Source organism: Oncorhynchus tshawytscha, linkage group LG20 (assembly GCF_018296145.1).
Source record: "Oncorhynchus tshawytscha isolate Ot180627B linkage group LG20, Otsh_v2.0, whole genome shotgun sequence".
NCBI classification, from domain to species: domain Eukaryota; kingdom Metazoa; phylum Chordata; class Actinopteri; order Salmoniformes; family Salmonidae; genus Oncorhynchus; species Oncorhynchus tshawytscha.
In genome coordinates, this window is record NC_056448.1 from 29,461,125 (window position 1) to 29,482,075 (window position 20,951).

The 20,951-nt window shown below is 42.4% G+C and overlaps 1 protein-coding gene across 5 annotated transcripts in view; it reads left to right on the forward strand.

Annotated features, from left to right (window-relative positions):
* The first annotated feature begins 9,628 nt into the window (after positions 1 to 9,628).
* Positions 9,629 to 20,951, forward strand: part of LOC112220251 (neuropeptide Y receptor type 1-like) — a 44,390-nt gene continuing 33,067 nt past the window's right edge. For all 5 annotated transcript variants that reach the window (XR_006079459.1, XM_042302459.1, XM_042302458.1 and 2 more), the window contains exon 1: positions 9,629 to 9,801. The gene's annotated coding sequence lies outside the window, so the exon portion shown is untranslated. The remainder of the gene's footprint in view (positions 9,802 to 20,951) is intronic.

The window sequence follows — 20,951 nt, forward strand, 5'->3', positions numbered from 1 at the left end:
TAGCAGCCAGTAAAGATCTCCTTCCATGGCTCAGTGGTTTCGTGCCAAACTTTTGCATATTTGGGCTGTATACTATGTGTTTTGGAATCACATCAGTGGCAGGCCTCTTCGATCGTTTGAACGCTCAATCTTTATTTTTGACCACCTGCAGCTTTTCCCTTGGCTCTTCTGGCTGAACCCTATGGCTTGTAGAGGCCCTTGGCTCTTCTGACTGGACCCTCTGGCGGGTAGAGGCCCTTGGCTCTTCATTATCAACAATGGAGGGGGGTGGGGGAGGTTGTGGATGGGGGGGTGGTGAGGGGTAGGTCATCATCACTGATAACGTTGTTCCTGTCATGATCTGTTTGCATAGGTTCAGCATATGCATTCAACAGCCTGGCTGGCAAATGGCCTGTCCATAGTCCATATCTGACCCATCGCTATCACAATCACTCAGGACAGCATCTTTCTCATTTTGACTGCAGTGTTGCATGCCCTGTCTGGGCAGTCACCTAGATCCAACATATCCAGAACTTGACTCAAAGTGAAACTAAAAGAAAGAACAGAGTATAAAGTCAGGTAAAACAAGAACTATGTATGTGTATAAGTATGTGTATACCTAGATGCACTGTGTTATCTCACTGGTCACTATTGATGCCGTCAACATGTTTACACATTCTATGACCACACTGAACACAGTTGAGTAATTGCAAATGCATATATCAATACTAGACACCTTAAAGATGATGTGTACCAAAGATCTTTGTCCTATCTTAATGTTAACATATTTTACTAACCTTTTGTTTGGGAGCTTTGATGCAGCCATCCTCTTCTCATGGTGCAACCAGGAAGGAAACAGCTCTGGTCATGTGACAATTTACAATAAACACGTGACACTGCACATGTTTCATTGAGACCCTTTTTTATTTCAATATTGGCTGGAAATGCATTGATAGATTATTCAGTAACATTTTTAGAGCCTTATAACAAAAACGTTTTTTTTACGGTCACTATTGTGACCGATGGGATTAAATAGGTTAACTGTGCCTTAAATTCTAAATAAATCACAGACAGTGTCACCAGCAAAGCACCCTCACATCATCACATCTCCTCCTCTATGCTTCACGGTGGGAACTACACATGCAGAGATTATCCGTTCACTTACTCTGCATCTCTCAAAGACACGGCGGTTGGAACCAAAAATCTCTCATTTGGACACATTTGACCAATGGACAGATTTACACCGGTCTAATGTCAATTGCTTGTGTTTCTTGGCCCAAGCAAGTATCTTCTTATTATTGGTGTCCTTTAGTAGTGGTTTCTTTGCAGCAATTCGACCACAAATGCCTGATTCACTCAGTCTCCTCTGAACAGTTGATGTTGAGATGTGTCTGTGACTTGAACTTATTTGGGCCGCCATTTCTGAGGCTGGTAACTCTAATGAACTTATCCTCTGCAGCCGAGGTGACCCTGGGTTTTACTTTCCTGTGGCAGTCCTCATGGGAGCCAATTTCATTCATTATTCTATACATGGTACATACACAGTCTTATGGTATGTCTTACCCCTGTATTGTTCATGGGTTTACTGACTCATGGTAACACACATACAGTGTAGGCCTACATGCTACCCCTATACACCCCATTATCTACTACTGCCAGTCAACTATATACAGTATATAGGCCCCACCTCATAGAACCCAGATCGTTTCTCTCTATCAGTACTAGCATAGTTGAAGTCAGAACACAACTGCCTGACGAGAGGGGTCATACAAACAAGCCATTTATTTATATTTTTGTATTTAATTTACCTTTATTTAACTTTGCCAGTCAGTTAAGAACAAATTCTTATTTACAATGATGGTCTACCGGGGAACAGTGGGTTACTGTATGGGGCGTCTGGGGCTGTCAGGTCAGAGTTGCGTCTGAACATGCAAGCTCACGGTGACGTCTGGGCATTTCGTCTATCAGTGTTGCCAACTTAGTGACTTTGTCTCTATATTTAGCGAGTATTCAGACCCCTCTAGCAACACATTTTCAAAAAAGCCACAAGCGACAAATCTAGTGTCTTTTTCTGGTGTTACTGGAGACTTTTGTAGACTCTGACGTAAAAGCACGTATTGTTCTTACTCTTCTCAACGAGCAGCGGATGCTGCCGTGGGCCTCACCCCCATCCCAAAGCACTCACAGGCGGTCCAGTCCTCGTGCAGCAGTGCCTCCCAGCTGCAGTCAGAGCAGGAGATGTTCACCCCTCCGGGTCCAGACTGCAAATTAATTACACATGCGGGACACCGCCGCTGGCTGGGATGTAAATGTAAAATGTTTTTTGTCTAAAATAAATCACTGCATTTGACTCACACAGCCTCAGTCACTTACTCACCTTGTCCACTGTGTGTGTGCCTCTCTGTGACATAAGCTAAACATCTAGCTGGCTAGCTCATCATGTCTCAGTTTAAACTGTACACTCAAAAATACAGAAAGGAGTGGGAATCAAACCCTGAATTCAAAGGCTGGTTGAAGCCGTTTATTGGAGATGGCCTCAAATATCTGGTTCTTATTCGCTGTGTGCCACTCTCTGCAGCTTACTCATTTGTAGTTCTAAACATATTTAGGGTGCTTTTTACTCACTTTTGGTCTCTCCCACAATGTTATTCCTCTCTCCTACAGCATCCATCACAATTACATGCATATGGCCAATTATGCAAATGAGGTAATGCCGCCATTCAGCAACTTCTAGCGACTTTTAGGACAGCCAATAGCTACTTTCCTTACTGAGGAGTTGGCAACACTGGCACCTATCTAAAGTTACATATCAAACCCACCCAGAACAGTGGGAGTGATATTTACATCCTGGTGTATATGTATTTTGTATTTATTATGGATTCCCATTAGCTGATGCCAAGGCAGCAGCTACTCTTCCTGGGATCCGGCAGAATTAAGGCAGTTATTCCATTTTAAAAACATTACAATACATTCATTTCAGAATTCACAACACACTAAGTGTGTGCCCTCCGGCCCATATGCCCTCAGGCCCATACTCAGTAAGTGTGTGAAGTCCCGCCCCCTCATAAATCACAAGATTTGGCAATTAAGCATTTTTAGAGTTGAACTGTCCAGACCCACAAACACAGTCCCTCCCCACCAATACACACAAACCCCCCTCCTGACTAGCCCATCACAACTTCAAGCATTCTCACTGGTTAAGGAATTTGGACAATGGGGTATAGGCGTCATGCCCTGATGTCACCCTGAGCTTGCATGTCTGGACGCATCTCTGACCTGACAGCCCCAGACACCCCATATGCTAACCCTTGAACAACACACACACACACTCACCCACCCACACACACAAACAAACACTGATAGACACACACACAAACACACAGACAGACAGAAATATGATGGGGTATTGTTTTGTATTTTTATTTTACCTGTCTTTTTTCCCCCCCAATTTCGATCTTGTCTCATCTCTGCAAAAATAGGTTGGACAGGGTAGTTAAGGTGGCCAGCCAGGTCATCGAGGTGCAACAGGCACAACTCTCAGTGACATCCAGAAAGCAACTGGTGAGGAGAGCTAACAGTATCCTAGACTGTCCTGATCACCGCCTCCTTGACAAACTTTTCCCCTCAGGTTGTTATTTTAGACTTCCCAAACTCAATAGCAACATATACAATAACTATTTCATCCCACAGGCCATAAACTTTCTGAATCTGCACATTAAATTAAATAATGTCTATTTATTGCTGCACTTTTGCACAATGACTTTCTCTTTTGATCCATCTCATTGTTTCATGTTATGTGTGTATCAGTTGTATGGCTGCCATTCTTTTGAATGTTGTGTTTTTTTATTGTTGAACCCTGACTGCAAATCAAATTTCCCATTTGGGACGATAAAGATAACTTGAACTTGAAGTCACACCTGGGTGTGATATTAAAATCCTAGCCACTCAGAACAATGGGTGTGATGTTTACATACAACATGCGATAAAGAAGAATGAAACTAGCTACATAAGCACGATTGAATATAACACCATAAAGGTTATGAAATGAGTAACCTTACCTCGTGTGTCAGCAGTTATAAGGAATATAAACAAATATATTATGCTCCATACACACAGTGAGCTACAGTAGAAACGGTATAACACGACACACAGAAACTATTATAATGTAATAAGGCACTTACTTTGATAGAAACGCAGTTTGGATTTGAAGATGGGTGTCTGTAGTGATGCCTCTAGCAATGAGACGCTGTGGCACTTGGGAGTCATAAGGCCAGGGTACCTTCAAAATACAACAGATGCTAATAGTTCTCTGACGCAATTAGCATTGTTTTCCAGAGCTAATAGAAGAATGTAGCTAGCTACCTAAGCATGGAGTATAACACCATAAAGGTTATGAAATGAGTAACGTTACATTGTGTGTCTGCGCTTTATAAGGAATATACACAAAAACATGATGCTACAGTAGAAACGACAAAACACGACATGCAGAAACTATTATAACGTAATAAGGCACATTGATAGAAACGCACACATTTCCAAAGTTATTTTTGGAAATTTTCACAACTTTGATTGCGATGCAGGCAACAGACGGAAAATGTGATCATGTGTATGCAGGACAGGAGATGAGCAAATGTCTGCAGACTTGAACTGCACAAACAATTGGGAAGTGTTAGGGGAATTTTGTCCGGGTCAGAAATGTCAAAAAAATGTATTGGTCGGCTAAAGTAAAAATGACTACTTTTATGTGAATGAGGCAGGGAGGCAGGGCTTTCTCCTATAGAGCTCCATTTTTATGGAACGGTCTGCCTACCCATGTCAGAGACGCAAACTCGGTCTCAACCTTTAAGTCTTTACTGAAGACTCATCTCTTCAGTGGGTCATATGATTGAGTGTAGTCTGGCCCAGGAGTGGGAAGGTGAACGGAAAGGCTCTGGAGCAACGAACAGCCCTTGCTGTCTCTGCCTGGCCGGTTTCCCTCTTTCCACTGGGATTCTCTGCCTCTAACCCTATTACAGGGGCTGAGTCACTGGCTTGCTGGGGCTCTCTCATGCCGTCCCTGGAGGGGGTGCGTCACCTGAGTGGGTTGATTCACTGTTGTGGTCATCCTGTCTGGGTTGGCGCCCCCCCCTTGGGTTGTGCCGTGGCGGACATCTTTGTGGGCTAATACTCAGCCTTGTCTCAGGATGGTAAGTTGGTGGTTGAAGATATCCCTCTAGTGGTGTGGGGGCTGTGCTTTGGCAAAGTGGGTGGGGTTATATCCTTCCTGTTTGGCCCTGTCCGGGGGTGTCCTCGGATGGGGCCACAGTGTCTCCTGACCCCTCCTGTCTCAGCCTCCAGTATTTATGCTGCAGTAGTTTATGTGTCGGGGGCTGGGGTCAGTTTGTTATATCTGGAGTACTTCTCCTGTCCTATTCGGTGTCCTGTGTGAATCTAAGTGTGCGTTCTCTAATTCTCTCCTTCTCTCTTTCTTTTCTCTCTCTCGGAGGACCTGAGCCCTAGGACCATGCCCCAGGACTAACTGACATGATGACTCCTTGCTGTCCCCAGTCCACCTGGCCATGCTGCTGTTCCAGTTTCAACTGACCTGAGCCCTAGGACCATGCCCCAGGACTACCTGACATGATGACTCCTTGCTGTCCCCAGTCCACCTGGCCATGCTGCTGCTCCAGTTTCAACTTCCACCTGACTGTGCTGCTGCTCCAGTTTCAACTGTTCTGCCTTATTATTATTCGACCATGCTGGTCATTTATGAACATTTGAACATCTTGGCCATGTTCTGTTATAATCTCCACCCGGCACAGCCAGAAGAGGACTGGCCACCCCACATAGCCTGGTTCCTCTCTAGGTTTCTTCCTAGGTTTTGGCCTTTCTAGGGAGTTTTTCCTAGCCACCGTGCTTCTACACCTGCATTGCTTGCTGTTTGGGGTTTTAGGCTGGGTTTCTGTACAGCACTTTGAGATATCAGCTGATGTACGAAGGGCTATATAAATAAATTTGATTTGATTTGATTTGATGAGGCAGAACACACCTCAAATCAAACTGTTATTAGAAAATAAAACACTTTAAAATAATTTAAAATTGACAAGTTGAAAACAGCCTATAAATAAAAACAGTATGTGTGCTTTGGTTTGAGGGCAGCGCTGATTAAATGTACTGTTACGTAACAATCACATTCGGGAATGGAGAGAAGGTTCTAACATCACGTGCATAAAAAAACTCAGGCTGGGGCGATATTTGGAACTCAAGCATGAAAGGGTTCACAAACGTCCAAACGACTAGCATCACTACTCTGGATGGTTCTGACTTAGAATATGTGGACAACTACAAATACCTAGGTGTCTGGCTAGACTGTAAACTCTCCTTCCAGACTCATATTATGCATCTCCAATCCAAAATTAAATCTAGAATCAGCTGCCTATTTCGCAACAAAGCCTCTGACACTCATGCTGCCAAACATACCCTCGTAGAACTGACTATCCTACCAATCCTTGACTTCGGCGATGTCATTTACAAATTATCCTCCAACACTCTACTCACCAAATTGGATGCAGTCTATCACAGTGCCTTCCATTTTGTCACCAAAGCCCCATATACTACCCACCACTGCGACCTGTATGCTCTCGTTAGCTGGTCTTCGCTACATATTTGTCGCCAAACCCACTGGCTCCAGGTCATCTATAAGTCTTTGCTAGGTATATCTCTGCCTTATCTCAGTTTAATGGTCACCATAGAAACACCCACCCGTAGTACGCGCTCCAGCAAGTATATTTCACTGGTCATCCCCAAAGCCAACAGCTCCTTTGGCCACCTTTCCTTCCAGTTCTCTGCTGCCAATGACTGGAATGAACTACCAAAATCATTGAAGCTAGAGTCTTATATCTCCCTCACTAACTTTAAGCATCAGTTGTCAGAGCAGCTTACCGATCTCGCTGCAGCTGTACATGGCCCATCTGTAAATAGCCCACCCAGCCAACTACCTACCTCATCCCATATTTTGGGGTTTTTTCTGCTCTTTTGCACACCAGTATTTCTACTTGCACATCCTCATCTACACATCTATCACTCCAGTGTTAATTGCTAAATTGTACTTACTTCGCCACTATGGCCTATTTATTGCCTTATCTCTTCACTTAATTTGAACACACTGTATACAGATTTTTCTATTGTGTTATTGACTGTACGTTTGTTTATCCCATGTGTAACTCTGTGTTGTTATTTTTGGCGCACTGCTTTGCTTTATCTTGGCCAGGTCCCAGTTGTAAATGAGAACTTGTTCTCAACTGGCCTACCTGGTTAAATAAAGGTGAAATAAAATGTAGAACAAATAATAAAATCAGAACAATAGGTGTGAAACAGTGTTTACATCCTGGTGTGAAGTCATACATAGGTGTGATATTCAAATCCCAGGCAGAGGTCCCGTCCCAATCATAAATCAACAAGGTGTAAAACATTGTTTGACAGAAACTACCCTACAATAACTACTCACGAGCAGCATGACAATGACAGCTGGAGCGCACCTGATTGGTAGGGCTAAGCATGAATAGTATTAAAAAATAGTGAAAAAACATCTCCTACTAGATTCCCATTAAAGTGAGATGAGAAAATTATGGTAAATATAGCTATTATGTCATCCATTTTAGCCTGATTAATACTGTAAAACAAAATATTGTGGTTGCGCAACATTGCGATGTTGGCGCATGGTTCATTTTCATAAATTACGAACCTATAGCATTAGTTATTCAAACAGACACAAACATGAAATTATGGCTGATAGTACATTTGTTGAAAGTAATGAGCATTACAAACTACAAACATGGAGGTAAGACAGATATTGTGCACTTCTCGCCAGCTGTCCCTAGGCTGTGTTAATCCCGCCCCGCCGGGCAGGTACAAAAGTAACATTTCAGTAGTTCTGTTCTCAGACTATTTATTTCCAACCATTTACCCTAGACATTAAATTATAATTGCTAATGGTAGAGGACATATCTAAATTGTTTGGCATACAATATTATGGCGTCTTTAAGCTAACTAGTTATCTAGCTAACTAACTAGCAACTTGGTTAGCTAACGTTAGCTTTTCCAGTTTGTTTTCTCATCATGAAAGAAGCATCTAGAGTAGCTCCCTTGTGGAATGGCTATGCGAAATGCCAATATTTATGCGTTGACAGCTTTGGAGTGGATCACAGACCAACACTCTACCACCACATTGGGTCTGGACTGCGAGGGACCGCCGTTGATGACCCAATCTGCACCCATCGCATCGTCCATAATAACAAGCAGGGCAGCCAGGAGGATTGAGGGTGTGCAACTTTTATTTTCTGTTAAATCAATTAATGCTGCATTTAAAATAAAATTAAAAACAGAAATAGCAGAGATGTGCTTTGGAAATAGCAACTTTAATGAAATATGACAATGTTTGCATTTCCGTGCCTACTACTGAATATGTCACCTTCATGTGAAGAAGCATAATGATTTTCAATGCCTGAATAGGTCAAATAATTTGTGCGCTGGACATTTAGCCCATTTTCGATCAGAAATACGAGGATGAGATATTGAAATATCTAGGATTCAAGGAAGTCATAGGATATCTTTTGAAATTATGCATATTTTTATATGCGGAAACATATATGATCAGGTAATGACTACAGATAAAGGCTTAGATATGTCAGCATGTTGACACATACCTTTTCCGGAGTTAAAATATTCTACAAATATGTAATGTTAAGCAGGTGCACGCGTATCAGGTGCGTGTCTTCAATGTATCTCACCCCAGATATCACCCCAGACTCATATTTTAGCAGGGAGTTTTCGGAGGTCCAGTTTGAATCCATGAAGAAACTATCCCATTACGGAGAATATCCTAGCTCCTAATATGAAATGAAGGACATGTGTATCTGGAGCATATCTAGTCCTTATATCTAATAAAATGTCAGACATCCCAAAATACTGTATATAGATAAAGATATCCCCTAATATGACCCTTTTCACCCAGTGTAGTTGCCAGAGATCTGGAAAATGTCTTTAAGGCTTGTCTTACTGTGTTAACCTCTTTTGATGTCTATTCTGGATAAGAGAAGAATGGGCACAAATATGATGACTCATGCCATCATGTCTTTTTACAGTCTGTATGTCTGAGATTATTAGATACATACACGGCAGGAAGCCATCATTGAATATTAAATGTTCGTTAAATGTTCTAGTTGTAATCTAACTGAAGTCAACGTGTTGATTGACGTGAAGTCAATCAACAAAAAATGTCACCATATCATTGGATTTATGTTGAAAGTTGTCTAAAAAAAATACGAAATTCCCTTACATTGATGAGTTTATTACCCCCCAAAATCCCCGTTGATTCAACGTTTTCACATTGATTTTTTGGTGGAAACAATGTCAATTCAACCATTGGGTTATTACGCAAATGACGTCCCCCCGCCCCTCTCTCTCTCTCTCTCTCTCTCTCTCTCTCTCTCTCTCTCTCTCTCTCAAGATAAGACTCTCCGTCTCTCTCTCTCTCTCTCTCTCTCTCTCTCTCTCTCTCTCCTCATCTCTCTCTCTCTCTCTCTCTCAAGATAAGACGCGCCGTCGACTGTCTCTCCTCCTCTCTTGCTTCTCCCCAAGATAAGATGTCGACCCTCCCCCTCGTTCCCCATGCCCCTCTCGTTATAAAGCTGTGTTTCCGCGCTGTGAGTCCCTCCACACAGAACAGCCCAGAGGCGGCAGAGAGACGCACCAACACATCTCACATGAGAGAGCGCGCATCTGTTCTGTCCGCGTGGCTACATACAGCAGGTGACTGGCTGAGCATTTACAGATAAACATAAGGTAAATTTCCGCTCACTCTCACTCGGACATTTTACTTCATTCTTCAAGATGTTTGTTGTCTAGCTCTGGTGCTCCGATATTGTCCCTCTGCTTTGACGCGTATTAAAAAAGTGAGGGAATAGAGCTACCGTTTATTCAATATTCTAGTTGTTGTCGTCTTGAAATATTGTGTTTTTTTAGACGCTGTCAATCAGTCAGTGTGGGTTAAAGATATGTTTCAGCGCGAGGGAACCCTATTGACTCCAGTAAAACGTGGATATTCTGGTTTACCGATGACCAAACGCTAATGAATTACCGGCTACCGATGTGATTGTGTGTGTGTGTGTGTGTGTGTGTGTGTGTGTGAGAGGGGGGGAGAGAGAGAGAGAGAGAGAGAGAGAGACATAGCGAGAGGGGGGCTCTGTGCGGCTCTTTCTCCTTTCCCTCCTTTCTGTTGTGAAGCCATTTGACAGTTTGAAAATCATTGGTAATTGTTTGCAAATCAAATTGTATTGGTCACATACACATTGTTAGCAGATGGTAATGCGAGTCTAGCCAAATGCTTGTTCAGTGTAATCTGTTTAGTTCTCGATTGTTGTCAGTTTAAGGAATTTAAAAAGTTTGTAATTTAACCTTAGGTGGTGTAGTTAGCCTACGAGCATTTAGGTAGGCTACAGAAGGCCTAAGCTATTGTAGCCTATATCAGTGGTTCCAAAACTCTGGGGCATGCCCCCTAGGGCGAGGGGTTGGCAGGGGGTCAAAAAAGGAACCCAGTCTGGCTTTAAACTTACTCTTGAAAGTTGTAATAGTAGAATGCACAAGGTGCCGTTTCAAAATTGGGTAGTGCATCATCAGTTCCTCTTGTCATGTTAGTAATTTCATACCTTAGCGCTATTTATAACTTGTCAGAACTGTCCAGATCAACTAGCCCATGTCAGCTAATGTTTTTTTTTTTTTTTAAGACCATAGATATTGTTGTAATTTTTTTGTCACTCAAATATAACATGAATACACATTAGACATGGTAAAATGTATAGAATTTCAGGAAAATGTGCTTTAAAACAGTAAAATTGTCTTTGCACCCCATGACAAAATGTGTAGAATTGCAGGAAAGAAGCTTTAAACCTGAAAAATTTGCTCCACCAACAAGAGGGATGTGAACAGTTTGTGTCATGAACAGTCATGCTTGTACCCATAGAAATAGATGTGGCCCTCACATGCAGGGGGAAGGGGATGTTCCCCAATGCTGGAAGGGGGGTCTCATGTGAAAAAGTTTGGGGAAAGATTGCGAACCCCTGGCCTATATGATTGTAGCTAAATTTGATATCAAATAAAGATTCAGGACAGGTTTGTCTGTCAGCGGAACTCTGGTAAAGGCTCTAAGGCAGAGACACAGAATTATTTTCAATTATTATCCAGCATTTTGTCCTCCAGGAGTGGCTGTCTCACCTCAGTTCATGGGCCTTGGTAGGACCGGAAATCAACCAACCAAACAACCAATAAATGTATATGTATAGTTGGTATTTTTAAGGAAATTTAACAAGTGTTTGTGTGTACTTGTGTGTGTGTGTGCGGTGTATCACTCTGCTGTGACTTTAAATGGGTTCTGCTCTTATCAGTGTAGATAACGCCTGGCTCTGATTGGTAGACGCCCGAGTGTTCCAGGCGTGCTGTGTACCCAGGTTACTCCTGAGAAAGGATCAATACCATACATCCTGTAACTCTGTGTGTGCCGCCGTGCGTGCATGTGTGTGTGCGCGTGTGTTATAACATGTACAGTGTTGAAGACGGCACATTTTCAGTGAAACAAATGACAGTTTATTGTAACATGTACAGTGTAAAAGCAACACATTTCCCAGAGCAGGCCAACAACACACATAATGAAGTGTTACGCAATAACACAGCAGCTAAAACCACAGAATAGGATGCTGAATATGGAGGGAATAACTGCAGTGGAAATCACAGTTTGTGTGTGTCTTTGTGTTTCTCTCTGTGTGTGTGTGTGTGTGTGTGTGTTTATGCCATTAGTCATCGAGTCAGACAGACCACAATAGCCTGCTCTATCATTTCACCTGCAGTTTTGACTTAATGCTCTTTAGAATCTGACATAATGTGTGTCACACACACCCACACACACACACACACACACACACACACACGCACATGCACACACACAGACACTTCCATTTTACCTGTGGCCCGGCCTTAATACTCTGTAAATTAACTGTGGAGTGGAGCGCCAAAGACATTAACAGCATCTTAGAGGGGATTAGAGAACTGCCCTGCGCACACACACACACACACACACACACGGTTAGATGGGGCTGCAGCAGTTGTGCTACTCTCCCTGTTACTGTTTAAACCCCTGGTCCTGGAGTGCAAAAGGCTTTAGTTAGAGCTACTTTAGTTCTAGACCTGGTCCTGGAGTGCAAAAGGCTTTAGTTAGAGCTACTTTAGTTCTAGACCTGGTCCTGGAGTGCAAAAGGCTTTAAATCAAATAAAATCACGTGTTATTTGTCACCTGCTTCGTGAACAACAGGTGTAGACTGACAGTGAAATGCTTACTTACGGGTCCTTCCCAACAATGCAGAGAGAAAGAAAATGGAGAAAGAATTAAAAGTAAAACACGTGATAATAATAATAATAATAAATACAAAAAGAGTAATGATAACTTGGCTATATACACAGGGTACCAGTACGGAGTCCATGTGCAGAGGTACGAGGCAATTGAGGTAGATATGTACATATAACTATGAATAAAGTGACAGATAACAAATGGTAGCAGCAGCGTTTGTGATGAGTCAAAAAAAGTAAGTCCAAAAAGGATCAATGCAGATAGTTTAATAGTTAACCAAATAGCTACCCGGACTAACCATTTAGCAGTTTTATGGCTTAGGGGTAGAAGCTGTTCAGGGTCCTGTTGGTTCCAGAATTGGTGCATTGGTACAGCTTGCCGTGCAGTAACAGAGAGAACAGTCGATGACTTTAGTGCCTAGAGTCTTTGACCATTTTTAGGGCCTTCCTCTGACACTGCCTGGTATAGATGTCCTGGTATATATAGATAGAGCTACAGGCTTTACAGAGTCAAAATGACAGAGTACATTTGACTCTAATTGTAGAATATTTTGCCACAGATAACATTTGGTGCCAGTCTAAGAAGGGTAAAACGTACTCTGGCAACAGTTATTTTTTTCACAGTTGAACATGCTCAATTTAGTGTTGATATTTAACTCTGCGTCATTGCGTTTCACTCTGTCAGTGTTAATTAACAATATTTGTTACTTTTTTAACTCGATGCAGTTTTCAGTATTCTACAGTTAATTATTTGGAGTAATGTTTACTCTCACAATATAATCTCAATAGTTCATTCAACTCCTATGGAGTCAAACTCAACACAATTTTGGTGTTTATATGGTCCCATTTGGGGTGTAAAGGTGTAAAGTCTCATTTACAGTTGAAGTCGGAAGTTTACATACACTTAGGTTGGAGTCATTAACTCGTTTTTCAACCACTCCCCAAATGTCTTGTTAACAAACTATAGTTTTGGCAAGTTGGTTAGGACATCTACTTTGTGCATGACACAAGTCATTTTTCCAACAATTGTTTACACACAGAATATTTAACTTATAATTCACTGTATCACAATTCCAGTGGGTCAGAAATGTGCATACACTAAGCTGACTGCCTTTAAACAGCTTGGAAAATTTCAGAAAATGATGTCATGGCTAATTGACATCATTTGAGTCAATTGGAGGTGTACCTGTGGATGCATTTCAAGGCCTACCTTCAAACTCAGTGCCTCTTTGCTTGACATCATGGAAAAATCAAATGAAATCAGCCAAGACCTCAGAAAAAACATTGTAGACCTCCACAAGTCTGGTTCATCCTTGGGAGTAATTTCCAAATGCCTGAAGGTACCACAATCTGCACGAACAATAGTATGCAAGTATAAACACCATGGATCCACGCAGCTGTCATACCGCTCAGGAAGGGGATGCGTTCTTTCTCCTAGAGATGAACGTACTTTAGTGCTGAAAGTGCAAATCAGTTCCAGAACAGTAGCAAAGGACCGTGTGAAGATGCTGGAGGAAGCAGGTACAAAAGTATCTATATCCACAGTAAAACAAGTCCTATATCGACAGAACCTGAAAGACCGCTCAGCAAGGAAGAAGCCACTGCTCCAAAACCGCCATTAATAAAAGCTAGACTATGGTTTGCTACTGCACATGGGGACACTTTTTGGAGAAATGTCCTCTGGTCTGCTGAAACAAAATTAGAACTGTTTGGCCTTATTGACCATTATGTTTGGAGGAAAAAGGGGGATGCTTGCAAGCTGAAGAACACCATCTCAACCGTGAAGCACAGTGTATCATGTTGTGGGGGTACATTGCTGCAGTAGGGACTGGTGCACTTCACAAAATAGATGGCATCATGAGGAATGTAAATTATGTGGATAAATTGAAGCAGCATCTCAAGGCAGTCCCGAAGTTAAAGCTTGGTCGCAAATGGGTCTTCACAATGGACAATGACCCGAAACGTACTTCCAAAGTTGTTGCAAAATGGCTTAAGGACAACAAAGTCAAGGTATTGGAGTGGCCATCACAAAGCCCTAACCTCGATCCTATAGGACATTTGTGGGCAGAACTGAAAAGGCGTGTGCGAGCAAGGAGGCCTACACACCTGACTCAGTTACACCAGCTCTGTCAGGAGGAATGGGTCAAAATTCACCCAACTTATTGTGGGAAGCTTGTGGAAGGCTACCCGACACGTTTGACCGACCCAAGATAAATTTAAAGGCAATGCTACCAAATTCTAATTGAGTGTATGTAAACTTCTGACCCACTGGGAATGTGAAGAAAGAAACTGAAATCACTCTATTATTCTGACATTTCACATTCTTCAAATGAAGTGGTGATCCTAACTGACCAAAGACAGGGAATGTTTACTAGGATTAAATGTCAGGAATTGTGAAAAACTGAGTTGAAATGTATTTGACTAAGGTGTATGTAAACTTCTGACTTCAACTGCATATAGGTAGATATGCATTGGGCTAAGGTGACTTGTCATCAGGATATGATACAGAGTAGCAGCAGCATATGTCTCTATGTGAGTGGGTATGTAGAGTCAGTATAAATGTATATGCATATTATGTGTGTGAGCAAATGTTGTGTTGGAGTGACAGTGTGTAGGGCCCTGCGAGTGTGCAAAAACATTTTTTTTTGGATATTTAGGTCAACTCAGTCCGTGTAGCTATTTAGCAGTCTTATGGCTTGGGAATAGAAGCAGTTGTTTTTGACCCCCCTCAGCTCCCAGCTGTGCCCTGGACAGCATATGTGAATTGATTGCCCCCCCTTCTCTTTTTAGAGTTCGTTCTGTTAGGTGACCTAAACTGGGATATGCTTAACACCCTGGCAGGCCTACAATATAAGCTAGATGCCCTCAATCTCACACAAATTATCAAGGAACCCACCAGGTACAACCCTAAATCCATTAACATGGGCACCCTCATAGATAATCATCCTGACCAACTTGCCCTCCAAATACACCTCTGTTTTCAATCAGGATCTCAGCGATCACTGCCTCATTGCCTGCATCCGCTATGGGTACGCGGTCAAACCACCTCATCATCACTGTCAAATGCTCCCTAAAACACTTCTGCGAGCAGGCCTTTCTAATCGACCGGGCCCGGGTATCCTGGAAGGATATTTACCTCATCCCGTCAGTCGAGGATGCCTGGTCATTCTTTAAAAGTAATTTCCTCACCATCTTAAATAAGCATGCCCCTTTCAAAAAAAAATGTAGAACTAAGAACAGATATTGCCCTTGGTTCACTCCTGACGTGACTGCCCTCGACCAGCACAAAAACATCCTGTGGCGGACTGCACTAGCATCAAATCAAAGTTTGTCACGTGCGCCGAATACAACCTTACAGTGAAATGCTTACTTAAGGCTCTAATCAATAGTGCAAAAAAGGTATTAGGTGAACAATAGTGTCCCAATCGTCGTAGTGAGGAGACCAAAGCGCAGCGTGATGCGAATACATATTTTTAATGAAAGACGAACACGAAGTACACTAAACAAACAAAATAACCAGACGAACGTGACCATGTAACATCAGACAATAACCCACAAAATACCCAAAGAGGATGGCTGCCTAAATATGGTTCCCAATCAGAGACAACGATAAACAGCTGCCTCTAATTGAGAACCAATCTAGGCAACCATAGACATACAAACACCTAGATGGTAAACAACCCCATAAACCTACAAAAAAAACCTAGACAGTACAAAAACACATCCATCACCCATGTCACACCCTGACCTAACCAAAATATATAAAGAAAACAAAGAATACTCAGGTCAGGGCGTAACACTGCCCCCCCCCCACACAAAAGGTGCGGACTCCAGCCGCAAAAAACCTAATCAAAAGGGGAGGGTCCGGGTGGGCTTTTTTCACGGCGGCTCAGGTGCGGGACGTGGACCCCGCTCTACCTCAGTCTTGGCCCACTTAGGTGGCACCTCTGGAGCGGGGAACCTCGCAGCGGGCCCCGGACTGAAGATCATCGTAGAGAGCGCCACTGGATGGAAAGGTGCCTCTGGACTGAGGAGCGGCAGCTCCGGACAGGAGGGAGATTCCAGCATCGCCAGGGTGACAGGCGGCTCTTGGCTGGCTGATGGCTCTGGCGGCTCCTGGCTAACGGGAGCACCTGTAGGGATGAGAGAGAGACAGCCTGGTGCGAGGGGCTGCCACCGAAGGGCTGGTGCGTGGAGGTGGCACTGGATAGACCGGACCATGCAGGCGCACTGGAGCTCTTGAGCACCGAGCCTGCCCAACCTTACCTGGTTGAATGCTCCCGGTAGCCAGGCCAGTGCGGCGAAGTGGAATAGCCCGCACTGGGCTGTGCTGGCGAACACCATGCGTAAGGCTGGTGCCATGCCATGTACGCCGGCCCGAGGAGACCCACTGGAGACCAGATGCGTAAAGCCGGCTTCATGGCACCTGGCTCGATGCCCACTCTAGCCCGGCCGATACGAGGAGCTGGAATATACCGCACCGGGCTATGCACACGCACTGGGGGCACTGGGGAGACTGTGCGCTCCACTGCATAACACGGTGCCTGCCCGGTCCCTCTCTCTCTCTCTCTCCGGTAAGCACGGGAAGTTGGCGCAGGTCTCCTACCTGGCTTCACCACACTCCCCGTGTGCCTCCCCCCAATACATTTTTGGGGATGCCTCTCGGGCTTCCAGTCACGCTGCCGTGCTACCTCCTCATACCGGCGCCTCTTTGCTTTCGCTGCCTCCAGCTCTGCTTTGGGGCGGCGATATTCCCCTGGCTGTGCCCAGGGTCCTTCGCCGTCCAGAATCTCCTCCCATGTCCAGGAGTCCTGCGTTCTTTGCCGCTGCTGCTGCTGGCCGTTACCACGCTGCTTGGTCCATTGTTGGTGGGTTATTCTGTCACGAACGTCGTAGTTAGGAGACCAAAGCACAGCGTGATGTGAATACATCCTTTTAATGATGAAAACAAACACGAAGTACACTAAACAAACAAAATATCAAACGACCGTGACCGCTATCAAAACTGAGTGCAAACATGCAACATCACATAGACAATAACCCACGAACCACAATACAAAACAGGCTACCTAAATATGGTTCCCAATTAGAGACAACGACAAACACCTGCCACTGATTGAGAACCATATCAGGCCAAAACACATAGAAACAGACTAACTAGACATGCAACATAGAATGCCCACTCATATCACACCCTGACCAAACAAAACATAGAAACAAACAACTCAAATAATGGTCAGAGTGTGACATAGGTAGGTTTACCCACAACGTACGTTCAGAATGCCTGTTAGAGAAGTGAGGAGAGTACTGTTGTTCGAGACTACCTACATCATGTTAACTGGAACAGCCTTCTCAGTAACGGTTGCAATAAATCTGACCATTTACGTATTTTTTAGCATAAGATCAAAAACAATTAATAGTCGCTAGTGAAAGTCTACACACTCCCCTTGAGCAGTCTCCACATTTTGCTGCCTAAAAAGTGTATTTTAAAAAGATTGTTTTCCTACTGATGAACACAACCTACTCTACATTTTCAAAGTGAAAGAAAAATTATAAATCTTCAAAAGATAAATATATTAAGATATTGTGGTATTGATTGTGTATGTCTTCACAGCCCAGAGGTAATACTTGGAGGTAATAGGTCATACTTGGTGAAAGCACCTTTGACAACAATTGCAGCTGAGAATATTTTTCAAAATGATTCAATCAGCCTTGCACAACTTTTAGGGCTGCATACAATACCAGTCAAAAGTGTGGACACACCTACTCATTCAAGGGTTTATCTTTATTTGTACTATTTTCTACATTGTAGAATAATAGTGAAGACATCAAAACTATGAAATAACACATGGAATCATGTAGTAACCAAAGTGTTAAACAAATCAAAATATATTTTTTGCAACCCTTTGCCTTGATGACAGCTTTTGCACACTCTTGGCATTCTCTCAACCAGCTTCACGAGGTGGTCACCTGGAATGAATCCAACACTTCTAGACCGCCTTCAGCTCTTTTGTTAGAAAGGACATATATTTTTTTTTTAGTTTGAGACTTATTTTTTCAGATGAAGTCAAAGTTCTTATTGATCTCTTTACAAGATTTACACACAAGGATAATGAGGGGTACACAAAATGAGACAGTCCCTCTGCCTTGGACAGAAGTACTCTCCCAAGTATAGAAAGGTCTCTTTGTAGCCAATTATTAAATATATTTTTAATTCTCTTAATTTTAGGAGAGAAATTCAAATGTTGTTTAAGTGTTTTTTTGACAGATGTATTCCTAAATATTTAACACAGTCCTTTACAGGAATATGTTCTACTTCTTTATCATCAGAGTCAAATAAACATAATATTTCACATTTAGAAACATTCAGCATTAATCCTGATGCAATAGAAAATGCAGTTATTGCATTAAGGGCATGGGCCCAAAGACTTGGTCTGTGTCTCTTAAGAAAAGAGTAGTATCATCAGCCAGTTGGGAAATTTTGAATCCTTTGTTGAAAATGGTTAAGCCATACAAATTTGCATTATTCAGAATATCTAGAGATAGAAGTTCCACAACCAAAATAAATAAAAATGGCGAAATTGGGCATCTCTGTCATACACTTCTGTTGATACTGAATCTTTTGGAAATATTAAGGTTTAGTAGCACAGAACTATTTATATCTTTGTAAAACATGCAAATTACTTTAATAAAAATTTCACCAAATCCAAAAAGTTTAAGGGACCTAAAGAGAAATTCATGTTCAATTGTGTCAAAGGCTTTACAGAATTCCAAAAATAGGACAACCGCATCTGAGTCAATTGCAACTGAATAATCTATAAGGTCCAGGACTAAACGGATGTTAGAGTTTATGTGACGGCCCTTCATAAATCCTGTTTGAGTCTCAATTATAATGGTATCTATTCCTTCCTTTAATCTTTTGGCATAAACCAGAGCAATCAATTTGTAATCAACATTTGATAAAGTAATTGGTCTCCAATTGTCAATGAGAGAAGGGCTTTGGAATCAATGAAATAAGGCTCTGTTTCATAGTGGAGACCATTTCCCCATTTTTAATGCAATCTTGAAACATATTGAAAATCGGGTCTTCTAGTAACTCCCAAAACTGTTTATAGAATTCAACTGACAGGCCATCAGGTCCAGGTGATTTCCCTTTTTTCATTGGATTCAGAGACTCTCTAATTTCTTCAATTGACACAGGTGAATCGCAAACTGATTGGAAATCATCCTCAATTACAGGGACATAATTCTGAATGTGGCAAATGTAGCTTTCACATCCATCTTCCTGAAATTGAGAGCTGTAAAGGTTGTCATAATAGGAATTGACAAATTATGATATTGTAATGGGATCTTTAATAGCAGCACAACATTGCTTAGAATCAAGGGCAATGGTGACATCATTGAGGATCTTTTAATGTTGCAGTGACACATCCATAACCTGAGTTGAAACCAGATTGCGTACCAGAGAGAATACTATAGACATCAAAGCCAATCATTTGATTATTGACAAGTTTTTCCAACACTCTTGATAAACAGGACAAAATAGAAATTGGCCTACAACAGTTCGGATTAGCTTCATCTCCCCCTTTTAAATAAAGGACCGTGGCTGCCTTCCAAGCAATGGGAACCTCCCCAGAAAGAAGAGGTAGATTAAAAAGGTCAGCGTTTGACTTGGTGATGATAGGGGCAGCAACCTTAAAGAAGAAACAGTCTAAACCATCTGACCCAGATGTTTTATTGGGGTCAAGTTTAAGGAGCTCCTCTCTGGGATAAGGGGATGCAAATGTCCCACTTGGCCAATTGCCAGGGAAAATGCAGAGCGCCAGATTCAAATAAAATACTGTAAAACTCAAACTTTCATTAAATCACACATGCAAGACAGCAAATTAAAGCTACACTCGTTGTGAATCCAGCCAACATGTCAGATTTCAAAAAGGCTTTTCGGCGAAAGCATAAGAAGCTATTATCTGATGATAGCACAACAGTAAACAAAGAAGCATATTTCAACCCTGCAGGCGCTACACAAGATGCAGAAATAAAATATGAAACATACCTTACCTTTGACGAGCTGCTTTTGTTGGCACTCCAATATGTCCCATAAACATCACAAATGGTCCTTTTGTTTGATTAATTCCGTCCATATATATCAAAATGTCAACGGCTTCCAATTTGCTGAATGGTTAGTCCTCGGGGTTTTGCCTGCTACATTAGTTATGTTATACTCACAGACATGATTCAAACAGTTTTAGAAACTTCAGCGTGTTTTCTATCCAAATCTACTAATAATATGCATATCTTATATTCTTGGCATAAGTAGCAGGAAGTTGAAATCGGGCATGCTATTTATCCAAAAGTGAAAATGCTGCCCCCTATCCCAAAAGAGGTTATTAAGACCTCGTACTCAGTGACCGCCTGCTGGGAGAAACTTTGTAGCGGGGCAGGGGAGAAAAAACGAGGAGCATCGGGCTAGTTGCATTAGAAGGGTTGGAAGATGAGGATGGGATGGGCAAGAAGGCATGGCTGTGTCAAATAGGAATCCTGACTTGGTGATTGTCAGTAACAACCACATCATCAACATTAAGGGATATGGGCAGCTG